Consider the following 23,067-nt stretch of genomic DNA (forward strand, 5'->3'; position numbering starts at 1 on the left):
TTAAACTCCACAACTAAAACTCCACAACTAGAAACTCCACAACTAGAAACTCTGCAACTAGAAACTCCTCAACTAGAATCTCCACAGTAAGAAATTCCACAACTATAAACTCCACAACCGGAAACTCCACAACTAGAGACTCTAAAACTAGAGACTGCACAATTAGAGACTCCGCAACTAGATACTCCAAAACTAGGAACTCTGCAACTAGAAAATCTACAACTACAAACTCGAATACTAAAAACTACAAATAGAAACTCCACAACTAGAAACTCCACAAGTAGACACTCCACAACTAGAAACTCCACAACTAGAGACTCCACAACTCAAAACTCCACAACTAGAAACTCCGCAACTAAAAACTCCACAGCTAGAAACTCTACAACTTGAGACTTCGCAACTAAAGAACTCGGCAACTAGAAACTCAACAACTAGAAACTCCACAACTAGAAACACCGCAACTAAAAACTCTGCAACCAGAAATTCCATAGCTAGAAAATCCACAATTAGAAACTCTGCAACTAGAAACTCCGCAAATAGAAACTCCACAGCTAGAAAATCCACAACTAGAAACTCCACAACTAGAAACTCCACAACTACCTACTCCGCAACTAGAAACTCCACAACCAGAAACTCCGCAACTAGAAACTAACTCCGCAACTAGAGACTCCACAACTAGAAATTCCACAACTAGAAACTCCACAACTACAGACTGCGCAACTAGAAAACTCCGCAACTAGAAACTCCACAACTAGAAACTCTACAACTTGAAAGTCCACAACTAGATATTCCACAACTAGAAACTCCGCAACTAGAAATTCCGCAACTAGAAGCTCCGCAACTAGAAACTCCGCAGCAAGAAAGTACACGACTCGAGACTTCGCAACTAGAAACTCGGCAACCAGAAACTCAACAACTAGAAACTCCACAACTAGAAACTCCACAGCCAGAAACTCCACAACTTCAAACCCAACAATTAGATACTCCACAACTACAGACTCCACAACTAGAAACTCCACAACTAGAAACTCCACAACCAGAAACTCCGCAACTAGAAACTCCACAACCAGAAACTCCGCAACTAGAAACTCCACAGCTAGAAAATCCACAACTAGAAACTCCAAAACTAGAAACTTCACAACTACAGACTCCGCAACTACAAAACTCCGCTACTAGAAACTTCACAACTAGACGATTCGCAACTAATAACTCTACAACTTCAAAATCCCAAACTATCAACTCCACAACTTGAAACGCCGCTACTAGATACTCCACAACTAGAAACTCCACAACTAGAAACTCCACAACTAGAAACTCCACAACTAGAAACTCCACAGCTAGAAACTCTACAACTTGAGACTGCAAAACTAGAAACTGCACAACTACGAATCCCACAACTGCAAACCCCAGAACTAGAGGCTCCACAACTAGAAACTCCACAACTTGGAACTCCGCAACTAGAAACTCCGCCACTACAATCTCCACAACTCGAAAACTCCGCAACTAGAAACTCTGCATCTAGAAACTCCGCAACTAGAAACTCCACAGCTAGAAACAACACAAATGGAAACTCCTCAACTAGAGACTCCACAACTAGAACTGCACAACTACGAACCCCACAACTACGAACCCCACAACTAGAAACTCCACAACTAGAAACTCCACAACTAGAAACTCCGCAACTTGAGACTTCGCAACTAGAAACTCTACAACTAGAAACTCCACAACTAGAAACTCCACAACTAGAAACTCCGATACTAGAAACTCCGCAACTATAAACTCCACAGCCAGAAACTCCACAACTAGAAACTCCACATCTAGAAACTCCGCAACTAGAAACTCCACAACTAGAACTTCTACAACTAGAGACTCAACAACTAGAGACTTCTCAACTAAAAGCTCCACAACTAAAAACTCCACAACTAGAAACTCCGTAACTAGAAACTCGAAAACTAGAAACTCCACAACTAGAAACTCCACACCTATGAATTCCACAACTTGAAACTCCACAACTAAAACTTCACAACTAGAAACTCCACATCTAGAAACTCTGCAACAAGAAACTCCGCAACTAGAAACTGTGCAACTAGAAACTCCACAACTAGAAACTCCAAAACTAGAGACTGCACAATTAGAGACTCCGCAACTAGAAACTCCACAGCCAGCAACTCCGCAACTAGAAACTCCACAACTAGCGGCTCCGCAACTACAAACTCGACAACTTGAAACTTTGCAACTCGAAACTGTGGAACTAGAAAATCCGCAGCTATAAACTCAAGTAGCAATTACCCAACTAGAAACTGCGCAACTAGAAATTCCGCAACTAGAAAATCCACAATTAGAAGCTTCACAACTAGAAACTCCCCAACAAGAAACTGCACAACTAGAAACTCAACAACTAGGAACTCTGCAACTAGAAAATCTACAACTACAAACTCGAAAAATAAAAACTACAAATAGAAACTCCACAACTAGAAACTCCACAACTAGAAACTCCACAAGTAGACACTCCACAACTAGAAACTCCACAACTAGAGACTCCACAACTAGAGACTCCACAGCTAAAAACTCCACAACTAGAAACTCCACAACTAGAAACTCAACAACTAGACATTCAACATCTAGAAACTCCACAACTTGAGACTTCGCAACTAAAGAACTCGGCGACTAGAAACTCAACAACTAGAAACTCCACAACTAGAAACTCCGAAACTAGAAACTCCGCAACTAGAAACTCTGCAACCAGAAACTCCGCAACTAGAAACTCCACAGCTAGAAACTCCACAACTTGAAACACCAAAACTAGATACTCCACAACTACAAATTCCACAATTAGAAACTCCGCCACTAAAAGCTCCGCAACTAGAAACTCCGCAGCTAGAAACTCCACGACTTGAGACTTCGCAACTAAAAACTCGGCAACTAGAAACTCAGCAACTAGAAACTCCACAACTAGAAACTCCACAGCCAGAAACTCCATAACTTGAAACCCAACAAATACATACTCCACAACTACAGACTCCACGACTAGAAACTCCACAACTAGAAACTCCACAACTCGAAACTCCACAAGTAGACACTCCACAACTAGAAACTCCACAACTAGAGACTCCACAACTAGAGACTCCTCAACTAAAAACTCCACAACTAGAAACTCCGCAACTAGAAACTTCGCAACTAGAAACTTCGCAGCTAGAAACTCCACAACTTGAGACTTCGCAACTAAAGAACTCGGCAACTAAAAATTCAAACACTTGAAACTCCACAACTAGAAACTCCACAACTACTTGCTCCGCAACTAGAAACTCCTAAACCAGAAACTCCGCAACTAGAAACTCACTCCGCCACTAGAAACTCCACAACTAGAAACTCCACAACTTGAAAGCCCACAACTAGATACTCCACAACTACAAACTCCACAACTAGAAACTCCACAACTAGAAACTCCACAACTTGAAGCTCCGCAACTAGAAACTCCGCAACTAGAAACTCCACAACTAGAAAACTCCGCAACTAGAAACTCTGCAACTAAAAACTCCGCCACTAGAAACGCCACAACTAGAAACTCCACAACTTGAGGCTTCGCAACTAGAAACTCTACAACTAGAAACTCCACAACTAGAAACTCCACAACTAGAAACTCCGATACTAGAAACTCCGCAACTATAAACTCCACAACTAGAAACTCCACATCTAGAAACTCCGCAACAAGAAACTCCGCAACTGGAAACTCCACACCTAGAACTTCCACAACTAGAGACTCAACAACTAGAGACTCCTCAACTAAAAGCTCCACAACTAAAAACTCCACAACTAGAAACTCCGTAACTAGAAACTCGAAAACTAGAAACTCCACAACTAGAAACTCCACACCTATGAATTCCACAACTTGAAACTCCACAACTAAAACTCCACAACTAGAAACTCCACAACTAGAAACTCCACAACCAGAAACTCCGCAACTAGAAACTCCACAGCAAGAAAATCCACAACTAGAAACTCCATAACTAGAAACTCCACAACTACAGACTCCGCAACTACAAAACTCCGCAACTAGAAACTCCACAACTAGACGATTCGCAACTATTACCTCTACAACTTCAAAATCCAAAACTATCAACTCCACAACTTGAAACGCCGCTACTAGATACTCCACAACTACAAACTCCACAACTAGAAACTCCACAACTTGGAACTCCGCAACTAGAAACTCCGCCACTAACATCTCCACAACTAGAAACTCCGCAACTAGAAACTGCATCTAGAAACTCCGCAACTAGAAACTCCACAGCTAGAAACACCACAAATGGAAACTCCACAAGTAGATACTCCACAACTAGAAACTGCACAACTACGAACCCCACAACTACGAACCCCACCACTAGAAACTCCACAACTAGAAACTCAACAACTTGAGACTTCGCAACTAGAAACTCCACAAATAGAAACTCCACAACTAGAGACTCCACAACTAGAAACTCGACAACTAGAAACTCAACAACTACAAACCTCACAACTAGAAACTCCACAACTAGAAACTCCGCAACTAGAAACTCCACAGCTAGAAAATCCACAACTAGAAACTCCGCAACGAGAAACTCAGCAAATAGAAACTCCACAACTAGAAACTCCACAACTAAAACTCCACAGCCAGAGACTCCACAACTAGAAACTGCCCATTTAGAGACTCCGCAACATGAAACTCCACAGCTAGAAACTCCGCAACTAGAAACTCCACAACTAGAAACTTCACAACTTGAAAGTCCACAACTAGATACTCCACAACTACAAACTCCACAACTAGAAACTCCACAACTAGAAACTCCACAACTTGAAGCTCCACAACTAGAAACTCCGCAACTAGAAACTCCACAACTAGAAAACTCCGGAACTAGAAACTCTGCAACTAGAAACTCCGCAACTAGAAACTCCACAACTTGAAACACCACAACTATATACTCCACAACTACAAAATCCACAACTAGAAACTCTGCAACTAGAAACTCCGCAACTAGAAACTCCACAGCTAAAAACTCCACAACAGGAAACTCCACAACTAGAGACTCCAAAACTAGAAGCTGCACAACTACGAATTTCACAACAACGAACCCCCGAACTAGAAGCTCCACAACTAGAAACTCCGCAACTAGAAGCTCCGCAACTAGAAACTCCACAGCTAGAAACTCCAGGACTTGAGATTTCGCAACTAGAAACTCGGCAACTAGAAACTCAACTACTAGAAATTCAACAACTAGAAACTCCACAACTAGAAACTCCACAACTTGAAACCCAACAAATAGATACTCCACAACTAGAAACTCCACAACCAGAAACTCCGCAACTAAAACTTTGCAACTAGAAACTCCACAGCTAGAAAATCCACAACTAGAAACTCCACAACGAGAAACTCCACAACTTGAAACTCCGCAACTAGAAACTCCGCCACTAGAATCTCCACAACTAGAAAACTCCACAACTAGAAACTCTGCAACTGGAAACTCCGCAACTAGAAACTCCACAGCTAGAAACTCCACAACTGGAAACTCCACAACTAGAGACTGCAAAACTAGAAACTGCACAACTACGAATCCCACAACTGCAAACCCCAGAACTAGAGGCTCCACAACTAGAAACTCCACAACTTGGAACTCCGCAACTAGAAACTCCGCCACTACAATCTCCACAACTCGAAAACTCCGCAACTAGAAACTCTGCATCTAGAAACTCCGCAACTAGAAACTCCACAGCTAGAAACAACACAAATGGAAACTCCTCAACTGGAGACTCCACAACTAGAACTGCACAACTACGAACCCCACAACTACGAACCCCACAACTAGAAACTCCACAACTAGAAACTCCACAACTAGAAACTCCGCAACTTGAGACTTCGCAACTAGAAACTCTACAACTAGAAACTCCACAACTAGAAACTCCACAACTAGAAACTCCGATACTAGAAACTCCGCAACTATAAACTCCACAGCCAGAAGCTCCACAACTAGAAACTCCACATCTAGAAACTCCGCAACTAGAAACTCCACAACTAGAACTTCTACAACTAGAGACTCAACAACTAGAGACTTCTCAACTAAAAGCTCCACAACTAAAAACTCCACAACTAGAAACTCCGTAACTAGAAACTCGAAAACTAGAAACTCCACAACTAGAAACTCCACACCTATGAATTCCACAACTTGAAACTCCACAACTAAAACTCCACAACTAGAAACTCCACAACTAGAAACTCCACAACCAGAAACTCCGCAACTAGAAACTCCACAGCTAGAAAATCCACAACTAGAAACTCCATAACTAGAAACTCCACAACTACAGACTCCGCAACTACAAAACTCCGCAACTAGAAACTCCACAACTAGACGATTCGCAACTATTACCTCTACAACTTCAAAATCCAAAACTATCAACTCCACAACTTGAAACGCCGCTACTAGATACTCCACAACTACAAACTCCACAACTAGAAACTCCACAACTTGGAACTCCGCAACTAGAAACTCCGCCACTAACATCTCCACAACTAGAAACTCCGCAACTAGAAACTGCATCTAGAAACTCCGCAACTAGAAACTCCACAGCTAGAAACACCACAAATGGAAACTCCACAAGTAGATACTCCACAACTAGAAACTGCACAACTACGAACCCCACAACTACGAACCCCACCACTAGAAACTCCACAACTAGAAACTCAACAACTTGAGACTTCGCAACTAGAAACTCCACAACTAGAAACTCCACAACTAGAGACTCCACAACTAGAAACTCGACAACTAGAAACTCTACAACTAGAAACTCCACAACTAGAAACTCCACAACTAGAAACTCCGATACTAGAAACTCCGCAACTAGAAACTCCAGAGCCAGAAACTCCACAACTAGAAACTCCACATCTAGAAACTCCGCAACTAGAAACTCCACAACTAGAACTTCTACAACTAGAGACTCAACAACTAGAGACTTCTCAACTAAAAGCTCCACAACTAAAAACTCCACAACTAGAAACTCCGTAACTAGAAACTCGAAAACTAGAAACTCCACAACTAGAAACTCCACACCTATGAATTCCACAACTTGAAACTCCACAACTAAAACTTCACAACTAGAAACTCCACATCTAGAAACTCTGCAACAAGAAACTCCGCAACTAGAAACTCTGCAACTAGAAACTCCACAACTAGAAACTCCAAAACTAGAGACTGCACAATTAGAGACTCCGCAACTAGAAACTCCACAGCCAGCAACTCCGCAACTAGAAACTCCACAACTAGCGGCTCCGCAACTACAAACTCGACAACTTGAAACTTTGCAACTCGAAACTGTGGAACTAGAAAATCCGCAGCTATAAACTCAAGTAGCAATTACCCAACTAGAAACTGCGCAACTAGAAATTCCGCAACTAGAAAATCCACCATTAGAAACTTCACAACTAGAAACTCCCCAACAAGAAACTCCACAACTAGAAACTCAACAACTAGGAACTCTGCAACTAGAAAATCTACAACTACAAACTCGAAAAATAAAAACTACAAATAGAAACTCCACAACTAGAAACTCCACAACTAGAAACTCCACAAGTAGACACTCCACAACTAGAAACTCCACAACTAGAGACTCCACAACTAGAGACTCCACAGCTAAAAACTCCACAACTAGAAACTCCACAACTAGAAATTCAACAACTAGACATTCAACATCTAGAAACTCCACAACTTGAGACTTCGCAACTAAAGAACTCGGCGACTAGAAACTCAACAACTAGAAACTCCACAACTAGAAACTCCGCAACTAGAAACTCCGCAACTAGAAACTCTGCAACTAGAAACTCCGCAACTAGAAACTCCACAGCTAGAAACTCCACAACTTGAAACACCAAAACTAGATACTCCACAACTACAAATTCCACAATTAGAAACTCCGCCACTAGAAGCTCCGCAACTAGAAACTCCGCAGCTAGAAACTCCACGACTTGAGACTTCGCAACTAAAAACTCGGCAACTAGAAACTCAACAACTAGAAACTCCACAACTAGAAACTCCACAGCCAGAAACTCCATAACTTGAAACCCAACAAATAGATACTCCACAACTACAGACTCCACGACTAGAAACTCCACAACTAGAAACTCCACAACTCGAAACTCCACAAGTAGACACTCCACAACTAGAAACTCCACAACTAGAGACTCCACAACTAGAGACTCCTCAACTAAAAACTCCACAACTAGAAACTCCGCAACTAGAAACTTCGCAACTAGAAACTTCACAGCTAGAAACTCCACAACTTGAGATTTCGCAACTAAAGAACTCGGCAACTAAAAATTCAAACACTTGAAACTCCACAACTAGAAACTCCACAACTACTGGCTCCGCAACTAGAAACTCCTAAACCAGAAACTCCGCAACTAGAAACTCACTCCGCCACTAGAAACTCCACAACTAGAAACTCCACAACTTGAAAGCCCACAACTAGATACTCCACAACTACAAACTCCACAACTAGAAACTCCACAACTAGAAACTCCACAACTTGAAGCTCCGCAACTAGAAACTCCGCAACTAGAAACTCCACAACTAGAAAACTCCGCAACTAGAAACTCTGCAACTAGAAACTCCGCCACTAGAAACGCCACAACTAGAAACTCCACAACTTGAGACTTCGCAACTAGAAACTCTACAACTAGAAACTCCACAACTAGAAACTCCACAACTAGAAACTCCGATACTAGAAACTCCGCAACTATAAACTCCACAGCCAGAAACTCCACAACTAGAAACTCCACATCTAGAAACTCCGCAACAAGAAACTCCGCAACTGGAAACTCCACACCTAGAACTTCCACAACTAGAGACTCAACAACTAAAAGCTCCACAACTAAAAACTCCACAACTAGAAACTCCGTAACTAGAAACTCGAAAACTAGAAACTCCACAACTAGAAACTCCACACCTATGAATTCCACAACTTGAAACTCCACAACTAAAACTCCAAAACTAGAAACTCCACAACTAGAAACTCCACAACCAGAAACTCCGCAACTAGAAACTCCACAGCTAGAAAATCCACAACTAGAAACTCCATAACTAGAAACTCCACAACTACAGACTCCGCAACTACAAAACTCCGCAACTAGAAACTCCACAACTAGACGATTCGCAACTATTACCTCTACAACTTCAAAATCCAAAACTATCAACTCCACAACTTGAAACGCCGCTACTAGATACTCCACAACTACAAACTCCACAACTAGAAACTCCACAACTTGGAACTCCGCAACTAGAAACTCCGCCACTAACATCTCCACAACTAGAAACTCCGCAACTAGAAACTGCATCTAGAAACTCCGCAACTAGAAACTCCACAGCTAGAAACACCACAAATGGAAACTCCACAAGTAGATACTCCACAACTAGAAACTGCACAACTACGAACCCCACAACTACGAACCCCACCACTAGAAACTCCACAAATAGAAACTCAACAACTTGAGACTTCGCAACTAGAAACTCCACAACTAGAAACTCCACAACTAGAGACTCCACAACTAGAAACTCGACAACTAGAAACTCTACAACTAGAAACTCCACAACTAGAAACTCCACAACTAGAAACTCCGATACTAGAAACTCCGCAACTAGAAACTCCAGAGCCAGAAACTCCACAACTAGAAACTCCACATCTAGAAACTCCGCAACTAGAAACTCCACAACTAGAACTTCTACAACTAGAGACTCAACAACTAGAGACTTCTCAACTAAAAGCTCCACAACTAAAAACTCCACAACTAGAAACTCCGTAACTAGAAACTCGAAAACTAGAAACTCCACAACTAGAAACTCCACACCTATGAATTCCACAACTTGAAACTCCACAACTAAAACTTCACAACTAGAAACTCCACATCTAGAAACTCTGCAACAAGAAACTCCGCAACTAGAAACTCTGCAACTAGAAACTCCACAACTAGAAACTCCAAAACTAGAGACTGCACAATTAGAGACTCCGCAACTAGAAACTCCACAGCCAGCAACTCCGCAACTAGAAACTCCACAACTAGCGGCTCCGCAACTACAAACTCGACAACTTGAAACTTTGCAACTCGAAACTGTGGAACTAGAAAATCCGCAGCTATAAACTCAAGTAGCAATTACCCAACTAGAAACTGCGCAACTAGAAATTCCGCAACTAGAAAATCCACCATTAGAAACTTCACAACTAGAAACTCCCCAACAAGAAACTCCACAACTAGAAACTCAACAACTAGGAACTCTGCAACTAGAAAATCTACAACTACAAACTCGAAAAATAAAAACTACAAATAGAAACTCCACAACTAGAAACTCCACAACTAGAAACTCCACAAGTAGACACTCCACAACTAGAAACTCCACAACTAGAGACTCCACAACTAGAGACTCCACAGCTAAAAACTCCACAACTAGAAACTCCACAACTAGAAATTCAACAACTAGACATTCAACATCTAGAAACTCCACAACTTGAGACTTCGCAACTAAAGAACTCGGCGACTAGAAACTCAACAACTAGAAACTCCACAACTAGAAACTCCGCAACTAGAAACTCCGCAACTAGAAACTCTGCAACTAGAAACTCCGCAACTAGAAACTCCACAGCTAGAAACTCCACAACTTGAAACACCAAAACTAGATACTCCACAACTACAAATTCCACAATTAGAAACTCCGCCACTAGAAGCTCCGCAACTAGAAACTCCGCAGCTAGAAACTCCACGACTTGAGACTTCGCAACTAAAAACTCGGCAACTAGAAACTCAACAACTAGAAACTCCACAACTAGAAACTCCACAGCCAGAAACTCCATAACTTGAAACCCAACAAATAGATACTCCACAACTACAGACTCCACGACTAGAAACTCCACAACTAGAAACTCCACAACTCGAAACTCCACAAGTAGACACTCCACAACTAGAAACTCCACAACTAGAGACTCCACAACTAGAGACTCCTCAACTAAAAACTCCACAACTAGAAACTCCGCAACTAGAAACTTCGCAACTAGAAACTTCACAGCTAGAAACTCCACAACTTGAGACTTCGCAACTAAAGAACTCGGCAACTAAAAATTCAAACACTTGAAACTCCACAACTAGAAACTCCACAACTACTGGCTCCGCAACTAGAAACTCCTAAACCAGAAACTCCGCAACTAGAAACTCACTCCGCCACTAGAAACTCCACAACTAGAAACTCCACAACTTGAAAGCCCACAACTAGATACTCCACAACTACAAACTCCACAACTAGAAACTCCACAACTAGAAACTCCACAACTTGAAGCTCCGCAACTAGAAACTCCGCAACTAGAAACTCCACAACTAGAAAACTCCGCAACTAGAAACTCTGCAACTAGAAACTCCGCCACTAGAAACGCCACAACTAGAAACTCCACAACTTGAGACTTCGCAACTAGAAACTCTACAACTAGAAACTCCACAACTAGAAACTCCACAACTAGAAACTCCGATACTAGAAACTCCGCAACTATAAACTCCACAACTAGAAACTCCACATCTAGAAACTCCGCAACAAGAAACTCCGCAACTGGAAACTCCACACCTAGAACTTCCACAACTAGAGACTCAACAACTAGAGACTCCTCAACTAAAAGCTCCACAACTAAAAACTCCACAACTAGAAACTCCGTAACTAGAAACTCGAAAACTAGAAACTCCACAACTAGAAACTCCACACCTATGAATTCCACAACTTGAAACTCCACAACTGAAACTCCAAAACTAGAAACTCCACAACTAGAAACTCCACAACCAGAAACTCCGCAACTAGAAACTCCACAGCTAGAAAATCCACAACTAGAAACTCCATAACTAGAAACTCCACAACTACAGACTCCGCAACTACAAAACTCCGCAACTAGAAACTCCACAACTAGACGATTCGCAACTATTACCTCTACAACTTCAAAATCCAAAACTATCAACTCCACAACTTGAAACGCCGCTACTAGATACTCCACAACTACAAACTCCACAACTAGAAACTCCACAACTTGGAACTCCGCAACTAGAAACTCCGCCACTAACATCTCCACAACTAGAAACTCCGCAACTAGAAACTGCATCTAGAAACTCCGCAACTAGAAACTCCACAGCTAGAAACACCACAAATGGAAACTCCACAAGTAGATACTCCACAACTAGAAACTGCACAACTACGAACCCCACAACTACGAACCCCACCACTAGAAACTCCACAACTAGAAACTCAACAACTTAAGACTTCGCAACTAGAAACTCCACAACTAGAAACTCCACAATTAGAGACTCCACAACTAGAAACTCGACAACTAGAAACTCAACAACTACAAACCTCACAACTAGAAACTCCACAACTAGAAACTCCGCAACTAGAAACTCCACAGCTAGAAAATCCACAACTACAAACTCCGCAACAAGAAACTCAGCAAATAGAAACTCCACAACTAGAAACTCCACAACTAAAACTCCACAGCCAGAGACTCCACAACTAGAAACTGCCCATTTAGAGACTCCGCAACTTGAAACTCCACAGCTAGAAACTCCGCAACTAGAAATTCCACAACTAGAAACTTTACAACTAGAAACTCCACAACTAGACACTTCGGAACTAGAAACTCCACAACTAGAAACTCCACAACCAGAGACTCCAAAACCAGAGACTGCACAACTAGAAACTCGACAACTTAAAACTCTGCAACTAGAAAATACGCAACTATAAACTCAAGTAAAATCTCCCCAACTAGAAACTTCGCAACTAGAAACTCCACAACTAGAAAATCCACAACTAGAAACTCCGTAACTAGAAACCCGAAAACTAGAAACTCCACACCTATAAATTCCACAACTTTAAACTCCACAACTAAAACTCCACAACTAGAAACTCCACAACCAGAAACTCCGCAACTAGAAACTCCACAACCAGAAACTCCGCAACTAGAAACTCCACAGCTAGAAAATCCACAACTAGAAACTCCAAAACTAGAAACTCCACAACTACAGACTCCGCAACTACAAAACTCCGCTACTAGAAACTTCACAACTAGACGATTCGCAACTAATAACTCTACAACTTCAAAATCCCAAACTATCAAATCCACAACTTGAAACGCCGCTACTAGATACTCCACAACTAGAAACTCCACAACTAGAAACTCCACAACTAGAAACTCCACAACTAGAAACTCCACAACTAGAAACTCCACAGCTAGAAACTCTACAACTTGAGACTTCGCAACTAAAGAACTAGGCAAATAGAAACTCAACAACTAGAAACTCCACAACTAGAAACACCGCAACTAAAAACTCTGCAACCAGAAATTCCACAGCTAGAAAATCCACAACTAGAAACTCTGCAACTAGAAACTCCGCAAATAGAAACTCCACAGCTAGAAACTCCACAACTTGAAAGTCCACAACTAGATACTCCACAACTACAAACTCTGCAACTAGAAACTCCACAACTAGAAACTCTGCAACTAGAAACTCCGCAACTAGAGACTCCACAGCTAGAAACTCCACAACTTGAAACACCACAACTAGATACTCCACAGCTACAAATTCCACAACTAGAAACTCCGCAACTAGAAATTCCGCAACCAGAAGCTCCGCAACTAGAAACTCCGCAGCAAGAAACTACACGACTTGAGACTTCGCAACTAGAAACTCGGCAACCAGAAACTCAACAACTAGAAACTCCACAACTAGAAACTCCACAACGAGAAACTCCACAACTTGAAACTCCGCAACTAGAAACTCCACAACTACGAACCCCCCAACTACGAACCCCACAACTAGAAACTCCACAACTAGAAACTCCGCAACTAGAAACTCCACAGCCAGAAACTCCACAACTAGAAACTCCACATCTAGAAACTCCGCAACAAGAAACTCCGCAACTAGAAACTCCACAACTAGAACTTCCACAACTAGAGACTCAACAACTAGAAAACTCCACAACTCAAAACTCCACAACTAGAAACTACACAACTAGAAACTCCACAACTAGAGACTCCGCAACAAGAAACTCCACAACTTGAAACTAAGCAACTAGAAACTCCACAACTAGAAATTCCACAACTAGAGACTCAACAACTAGAGACTCCTCAACTAAAAGCTCCACAACTAGAAACTCAGTAACTAGAAATTCCACAACTAGAAACTCCACAACTACAGACTCCGCAACTAGAAAACTCCGCAACTAGAAACTCCACAACTAGAAACTCCACAATTTGAAAGCCCACAACTAGATACTCCACAGCTACAAACTCCACAACTAGGAACTCCACAACTTGAAGCTCCACAACTAGAAACTCCGCAACTAGAAACTCCACGACTTGAGACTTCGCAACTAGAAACTCGGCAACTAAAAACTCAACTACTAGAAACTCCACAACTAGAAACTCCACAACTAGAAACTCCACAATTTGAAACCCAACAAATAGATACTCCACAACTATAGACTCCACAACTACAAATTCCACAACTAGACACTCCGCCACTACAAGCTCCGCAACTAGAAACTCCGCAGCTAGAAACTCCACGACTTGAGACTTCGCAACTAAAAACTCGGCAACTAGAAACTCAACAACTAGAAACTCCACAACTAGAAACTCCACAGCCAGAAACTCCATAACTTGAAACCCAACAAATAGATACTCCACAACTACAGACTCCACGACTAGAAACTCCACAACTAGAAACTCCACAACTCGAAACTCCACAAGTAGACACTCCACAACTAGAAACTCCACAACTAGAGACTCCACATTTAGAGACTCCACAACTAAAAACTCCACAACTAGAAACTCCGCAACTAGAAACTTCGCAACTAGAAACTTCACAGCTAGAAACTCCACAACTTGAGATTTCGCAACTAAAGAACTCGGCAACTAAAAATTCAAACACTTGAAACTCCACAACTAGAAACTCCACAACTACTGGCTCCGCAACTAGAAACTCCACAACCAGAAACTCCGCAACTGGAAACTCGCTCCGCCACTAGAAACTCCACAACTAGAAACTCCACAACTTGAAAGCCCACAACTAGATACTCCACAACTACAAACTCCACAACTAGAAACTCCACAACTAGAAACTCCACAACTTGAAGCTCCGCAACTAGAAACTGCGCAACTAGAAACTCCACAACTAGAAAACTCCGCAACTAGAAACTCTGCAACTAGAAACTCCGCCACTAGAAACGCCACAACTAGAAACTCCACAACTTGAGACTTCGCAACTAGAAACTCTACAACTAGAAACTCCACAACTAGAAACTCCACAACTAGAAACTCCACAACTAGAAACTCCACAGCTAGAAACTCTACAACTTGAGACTTCGCAACTAAAGAACTAGGCAAATAGAAACTCAACAACTAGAAACTCCACAACTAGAAACACCGCAACTAAAAACTCTGCAACCAGAAATTCCACAGCTAGAAAATCCACAACTAGAAACTCTGCAACTAGAAACTCCGCAAATAGAAACTCCACAGCTAGAAACTCCACAACTTGAAAGTCCACAACTAGATACTCCACAACTACAAACTCTGCAACTAGAAACTCCACAACTAGAAACTCTGCAACTAGAAACTCCGCAACTAGAGACTCCACAGCTAGAAACTCCACAACTTGAAACACCACAACTAGATACTCCACAGCTACAAATTCCACAACTAGAAACTCCGCAACTAGAAATTCCGCAACCAGAAGCTCCGCAACTAGAAACTCCGCAGCAAGAAACTACACGACTTGAGACTTCGCAACTAGAAACTCGGCAACCAGAAACTCAACAACTAGAAACTCCACAACTAGAAACTCCACAACGAGAAACTCCACAACTTGAAACTCCGCAACTAGAAACTCCACAACTACGAACCCCACAACTAGAAACTCCACAACTAGAAACTCCGCAACTAGAAACTCCACAGCCAGAAACTCCACAACTAGAAACTCCACATCTAGAAACTCCGCAACAAGAAACTCCGCAACTAGAAACTCCACAACTAGAACTTCCACAACTAGAGACTCAACAACTAGAAAACTCCACAGCTCAAAACTCCACAACTAGAAACTACACAACTAGAAACTCCACAACTAGAGACTCCGCAACAAGAAACTCCACAACTTGAAACTAAGCAACTAGAAACTCCACAACTAGAAATTCCACAACTAGAGACTCAACAACTAGAGACTCCTCAACTAAAAGCTCAACAACTAGAAACTCCGTAACTAGAAATTCCACAACTAGAAACTCCACAACTACAGACTCCGCAACTAGAAAACTCCGCAACTAGAAACTCCACAACTAGAAACTCCACAATTTGAAAGCCCACAACTAGATACTCCACAACTACAAACCCCACAACTAGAAACTCCACAACTAGAAACTCCACAACTTGAAGCTCCACAACTAGACTCTCCGCAACTAGAAACTCCACGACTTGAGACTTCGCAACTAGAAACTCGCCAACTAAAAACTCAACTACTAGAAACTCCACAACTAGAAACTCCACAATTTGAAACCCAACAAATAGATACTCCACAACTACAGACTCCACAACTAGAAACTCCACAACTAGATACTTCACAACGAGAAACTCCGCAACTAAAAACTCCGCAACTAGAAACTCCACAGCTAGACAATCCACAACTAGAAACTCCACAACGAGAAACTCCACAACTTGAAACTCCGCAACTAGAAACTCCACAACTAGAGACTCAACAACTAGAAAACTCCACAACTCAAAACTCCACAACTAGAAACTACACAACTAGAAACTCCACAACTAGAGACTCCGCAACTAGAAACTGCACAACTTGAAACTCTGCAACTAGAAACTCCACAACTAGAAATTCCACAACTAGAGACTCAACAACTAGAGACTCCTCAACTAAAAGCTCCACAACTAGAAACTCCGTAACTAGAAATTCCACAACTAGAAACTCTACAACTACAGACTCCGCAACTAGAAAACTCCGCAACTAGAAACTCCACAACTAGAAACTCCACAATTTGAAAGCCCACAACTAGATACTCCACAGCTACAAACTCCACAACTAGAAACTCCACAACTTGAAGCTCCACAACTAGAAACTCCGCAACTAGAAACTCCACGACTTGAGACTTCGCAACTAGAAACTCGGCAACTAAAAACTCAACTACTAGAAACTCCACAACTAGAAACTCCACAACTAGAAACTCCACAATTTGAAACCCAACAAATAGATACTCCACAACTATAGACTCCACAACTACAAATTCCACAACTAGAAACTCCGCCACTAGAAGCTCCGCAACTGGAAACTCCGCAGCTAGAAACTCCACGACTTGAGACTTCGCAACTAAAAACTCGGCAACTAGAAACTCAACAACTAGAAACTCCACAACTAGAAACTCCACAGCCAGAAACTCCATAACTTGAAACCCAACAAATAGATACTCCACAACTACAGACTCCACGACTAGAAACTCCACAACTAGAAACTCCACAACTCGAAACTCCACAAGTAGACACTCCACAACTAGAAACTCCACAACTAGAGACTCCACATTTAGAGACTCCACAACTAAAAACTCCACAAGAAACTCCGCAACTAGAAACTTCGCAACTAGAAACTTCACAGCTAGAAACTCCACAACTTGAGATTTCGCAACTAAAGAACTCGGCAACTAAAAATTCAAACACTTGAAACTCCACAACTAGAAACTCCACAACTACTGGCTCCGCAACTAGAAACTCCACAACCAGAAACTCCGCAACTGGAAACTCGCTCCGCCACTAGAAACTCCACAACTAGAAACTCCACAACTTGAAAGCCCACAACTAGATACTCCACAACTACAAACTCCACAACTAGAAACTCCACAACTAGAAACTCCACAACTTGAAGCTCCGCAACTAGAAACTGCGCAACTAGAAACTCCACAACTAGAAAACTCCGCAACTAGAAACTCTGCAACTAGAAACTCCGCCACTAGAAACGCCACAACTAGAAACTCCACAACTTGAGACTTCGCAACTAGAAACTCTACAACTAGAAACTCCACAACTAGAAACTCCACAACTAGAAACTCCGATACTAGAAACTCCGCAACAAGAAACTCCGCAACTAGAAACTCCACACCTAGAACTTCCACAACTAGAGACTCAACAACTAGAGACTCCTCAACTAAAAGCTCCACAACTAAAAACTCCACAACTAGAAACTCCGTAACTAGAAACTCGAAAACTAGAAACTCCACAACTAGAAACTTCACACCTATGAATTCCACAACTTGAAACTCCACAACTAAAACTCCACAACTAGAAACTCCACAACTAGAAACTCCACAACCAGAAACTCCCCAACTAGAAACTCCACAGCTAGAAAATCCACAACTAGAAACTCCATAACTAGAAACTCCACAACTACAGACTCCGCAACTACAAAACTCCGCAACTAGAAACTCCACAACTAGACGATTCGCAACTATTACCTCTACAACTTCAAAATCCAAAACTATCAACTCCACAACTTGAAACGCCGCTACTAGATACTCCACAACTACAAACTCCACAACTAGAAACTCCACAACTTGGAACTCCGCAACTAGAAACTCCGCCACTAACATCTCCACAACTAGAAACTCCGCAACTAGAAACTGCATCTAGAAACTCGCAACTAGAAACTCCACAGCTTGAAACACCACAAATGGAAACTCCACAAGTAGATACTCCACAACTAGAATTTGCACAACTACGAACCCCACAACTACGAACCCCACCACTAGAAACTCCACAACTAGAAACTCAAAAACTTGAGACTTCGCAACTAGAAACTCCACAACTAGAAACTCGACAACTAGAGACTCCACAACTAGAAACTCGACAACTAGAAACTTAACAACTACCAACCTCACAACTAGAAACTCCACAACTAGAAACTCCGCAACTAGAAACTCCACAGCTAGAAAATCCACAACTAGAAACTCCGCAACGAGAAACTCAGCAAATAGAAACTCCACAACTAGAAACTCCACAACTAAAACTCCACAGCCAGAGACTCCACAACTAGAGACTGCACATTTAGAGACTCCGCAACTTGAAACTCCACAGCTAGAAACTCCGCAACTAGAAACTCCACAACTAGAAACTTTACAACTAGAAACTCCACAACTAGACACTTCGGAACTAGAAACTCCACAACTAGAAACTCCACAACCAGAGACTCCAAAACCAGAGACTGCACAACTAGAGACTCCGCAACTAGAAACTACACAGCTAGAAACTCCGCAACTAGAAACTCCACAAATAGAGACTCCGCAACTAGAAACTCGACAACTTAAAACTCTGCAACTAGAAAATCCGCTACTATAAACTCAAGTAAAATCTCCCCAACTAGAAACTTCGCAACTAGAAACTCCACAACTAGAAAATCCACAACTAGAAACTCCGTAACTAGAAACCCGAAAACTAGAAACTCCACACCTATAAATTCCACAACTTTAAACTCCACAACTAAAACTCCACAACTAGAAACTCCACAACTAGAAACTCTGCAACTAGAAACTCCTCAACTAGAGACTCTAAAACTAGAGACTGCACAATTAGAGACTCCGCAACTAGATACTCCAAAACTAGGAACTCTGCAACTAGAAAATCTACAACTACACACTCGAAAACTAAAAACTACAAATAGAAACTCCACAACTAGAAACTCCACAAGTAGACACTCCACAACTACAAACTCCACAACTAGAGACTCCACAACTAAAAACTTCACAACTAGAAACTCCGCAACTAAAAACTCCACAGCTAGAAACTCTACAACTTGAGACTTCGCAACTAAAGAACTCGGCAACTAGAAACTCAACAACTAGAAACTCCACAACTAGAAACACCGCAACTAAAAACTCTGCAACCAGAAATTCCATAGCTAGAAAATCGACAATTAGAAACTCTGCAACTAGAAACTCCGCAAATAGAAAATCCGCAACTAGAAACTCCACAAATAGAGACTCCGCAACTAGAAACTCGACAACTTAAAACTCTGCAACTAGAAAATCCGCTACTATAAACTCAAGTAAAATCTCCCCAACTAGAAACTTCGCAACTAGAAACTCCACAACTAGAAAATCCACAACTAGAAACTCCGTAACTAGAAACCCGAAAACTAGAAACTCCACAACTAGAAACTCCACACCTATGAATTCCACAACTTGAAACTCCACAACTAAAACTCCACAACTAGAAACTCCACAACTAGAAACTCCACAACCAGAAACTCCGCAACTAGAAACTCCACAGCTAAAAAATCCACAACTAGAAACTCCATAACTAGAAACTCCACAACTACAGACTCCGCAACTACAAAACTCCGCAACTAGAAACTCCACAACTAGACGATTCGCAACTATTACCTCTACAACTTCAAAATCCAAAACTATCAACTCCACAACTTGAAACGCCGCTACTAGATACTCCACAACTACAAACTCCACAACTAGAAACTCCACAACTTGGAACTCCGCAACTAGAAACTCCGCCACTAACATCTCCACAACTAGAAACTCCGCAACTAGAAACTGCATCTAGAAACTCCGCAACTAGAAACTCCACAGCTAGAAACACCACAAATGGAAACTCCACAAGTAGATACTCCACAACTAGAAACTGCACAACTACGAACCCCACAACTACGAACCCCACCACTAGAAACTCCACAACTAGAAACTCAACAACTTGAGACTTCGCAACTAGAAACTCCACAACTAGAAACTCCACAACTAGAGACTCCACAACTAGAAACTCGACAACTAGAAACTCAACAACTACAAACCTCACAACTAGAAACTCCACAACTAGAAACTCCGCAACTAGAAACTCCACAGCTAGAAAATCCACAACTAGAAACTCCGCAACGAGAAACTCAGCAAATAGAAACTCCACAACTAGAAACTCCACAACTAAAACTCCACAGCCAGAGACTCCACAACTAGAAACTGCCCATTTAGAGACTCCGCAACTTGAAACTCCACAGCTAGAAACTCCGCAACTAGAAACTCCACAGCTAGAAACTTTACAACTAAAAACTCCACAACTAGACACTTCGAAACTAGAAACTCCACAACTAGAAACTCCACAACCAGAGACTCCAAAACCAGAGACTGCTCAACTAGAAACTCGACAACTTAAAACTCTGCAACTAGAAAATCCGCAACTATAAACTCAAGTAAAATCTCCCCAACTAGAAACTTCGCAACTAGAAACTCCACAACTAGAAAATCCACAACTAGAAACTCCGTAACTAGAAACCCGAAAACTAGAAACTCCACACCTATAAATTCCACAACTTTAAACTCCACAACTAAAACTCCACAACTAGAAACTCCACAACTAGAAACTCTGCAACTAGAAACTCCTCAACTAGAATCTCCACAGTAAGAAATTCCACAACTATAAACTCCACAACCGGAAACTCCACAACTAGAGACTCTAAAACTAGAGACTGCACAATTAGAGACTCCGCAACTAGATACTCCAAAACTAGGAACTCTGCAACTAGAAAATCTACAACTACAAACTCGAATACTAAAAACTACAAATAGAAACTCCACAACTAGAAACTCCACAAGTAGACACTCCACAACTAGAAACTCCACAACTAGAGACTCCACAACTCAAAACTCCACAACTAGAAACTCCGCAACTAAAAACTCCACAGCTAGAAACTCTACAACTTGAGACTTCGCAACTAAAGAACTCGGCAACTAGAAACTCAACAACTAGAAACTCCACAACTAGAAACACCGCAACTAAAAACTCTGCAACCAGAAATTCCATAGCTAGAAAATCCACAATTAGAAACTCTGCAACTAGAAACTCCGCAAATAGAAACTCCACAGCTAGAAAATCCACAACTAGAAACTCCACAACTAGAAACTCCACAACTACCTACTCCGCAACTAGAAACTCCACAACCAGAAACTCCGCAACTAGAAACTAACTCCGCAACTAGAGACTCCACAACTAGAAATTCCACAACTAGAAACTCCACAACTACAGACTGCGCAACTAGAAAACTCCGCAACTAGAAACTCCACAACTAGAAACTCTACAACTTGAAAGTCCACAACTAGATATTCCACAACTAGAAACTCCGCAACTAGAAATTCCGCAACTAGAAGCTCCGCAACTAGAAACTCCGCAGCAAGAAAGTACAAGACTCGAGACTTCGCAACTAGAAACTCGGCAACCAGAAACTCAACAACTAGAAACTCCACAACTAGAAACTCCACAGCCAGAAACTCCACAACTTCAAACCCAACAATTAGATACTCCACAACTACAGACTCCACAACTAGAAACTCCACAACTAGAAACTCCACAACCAGAAACTCCGCAACTAGAAACTCCACAACCAGAAACTCCGCAACTAGAAACTCCACAGCTAGAAAATCCACAACTAGAAACTCCAAAACTAGAAACTTCACAACTACAGACTCCGCAACTACAAAACTCCGCTACTAGAAACTTCACAACTAGACGATTCGCAACTAATAACTCTACAACTTCAAAATCCCAAACTATCAACTCCACAACTTGAAACGCCGCTACTAGATACTCCACAACTAGAAACTCCACAACTAGAAACTCCACAACTAGAAACTCCACAACTAGAAACTCCACAGCTAGAAACTCTACAACTTGAGACTGCAAAACTAGAAACTGCACAACTACGAATCCCACAACTGCAAACCCCAGAACTAGAGGCTCCACAACTAGAAACTCCACAACTTGGAACTCCGCAACTAGAAACTCCGCCACTACAATCTCCACAACTCGAAAACTCCGCAACTAGAAACTCTGCATCTAGAAACTCCGCAACTAGAAACTCCACAGCTAGAAACAACACAAATGGAAACTCCTCAACTAGAGACTCCACAACTAGAACTGCACAACTACGAACCCCACAACTACGAACCCCACAACTAGAAACTCCACAACTAGAAACTCCACAAC

Source organism: Rhipicephalus microplus, unplaced genomic scaffold, assembly GCF_043290135.1.
Source record: "Rhipicephalus microplus isolate Deutch F79 unplaced genomic scaffold, USDA_Rmic scaffold_12, whole genome shotgun sequence".
Classification (NCBI taxonomy): domain Eukaryota; kingdom Metazoa; phylum Arthropoda; class Arachnida; order Ixodida; family Ixodidae; genus Rhipicephalus; species Rhipicephalus microplus.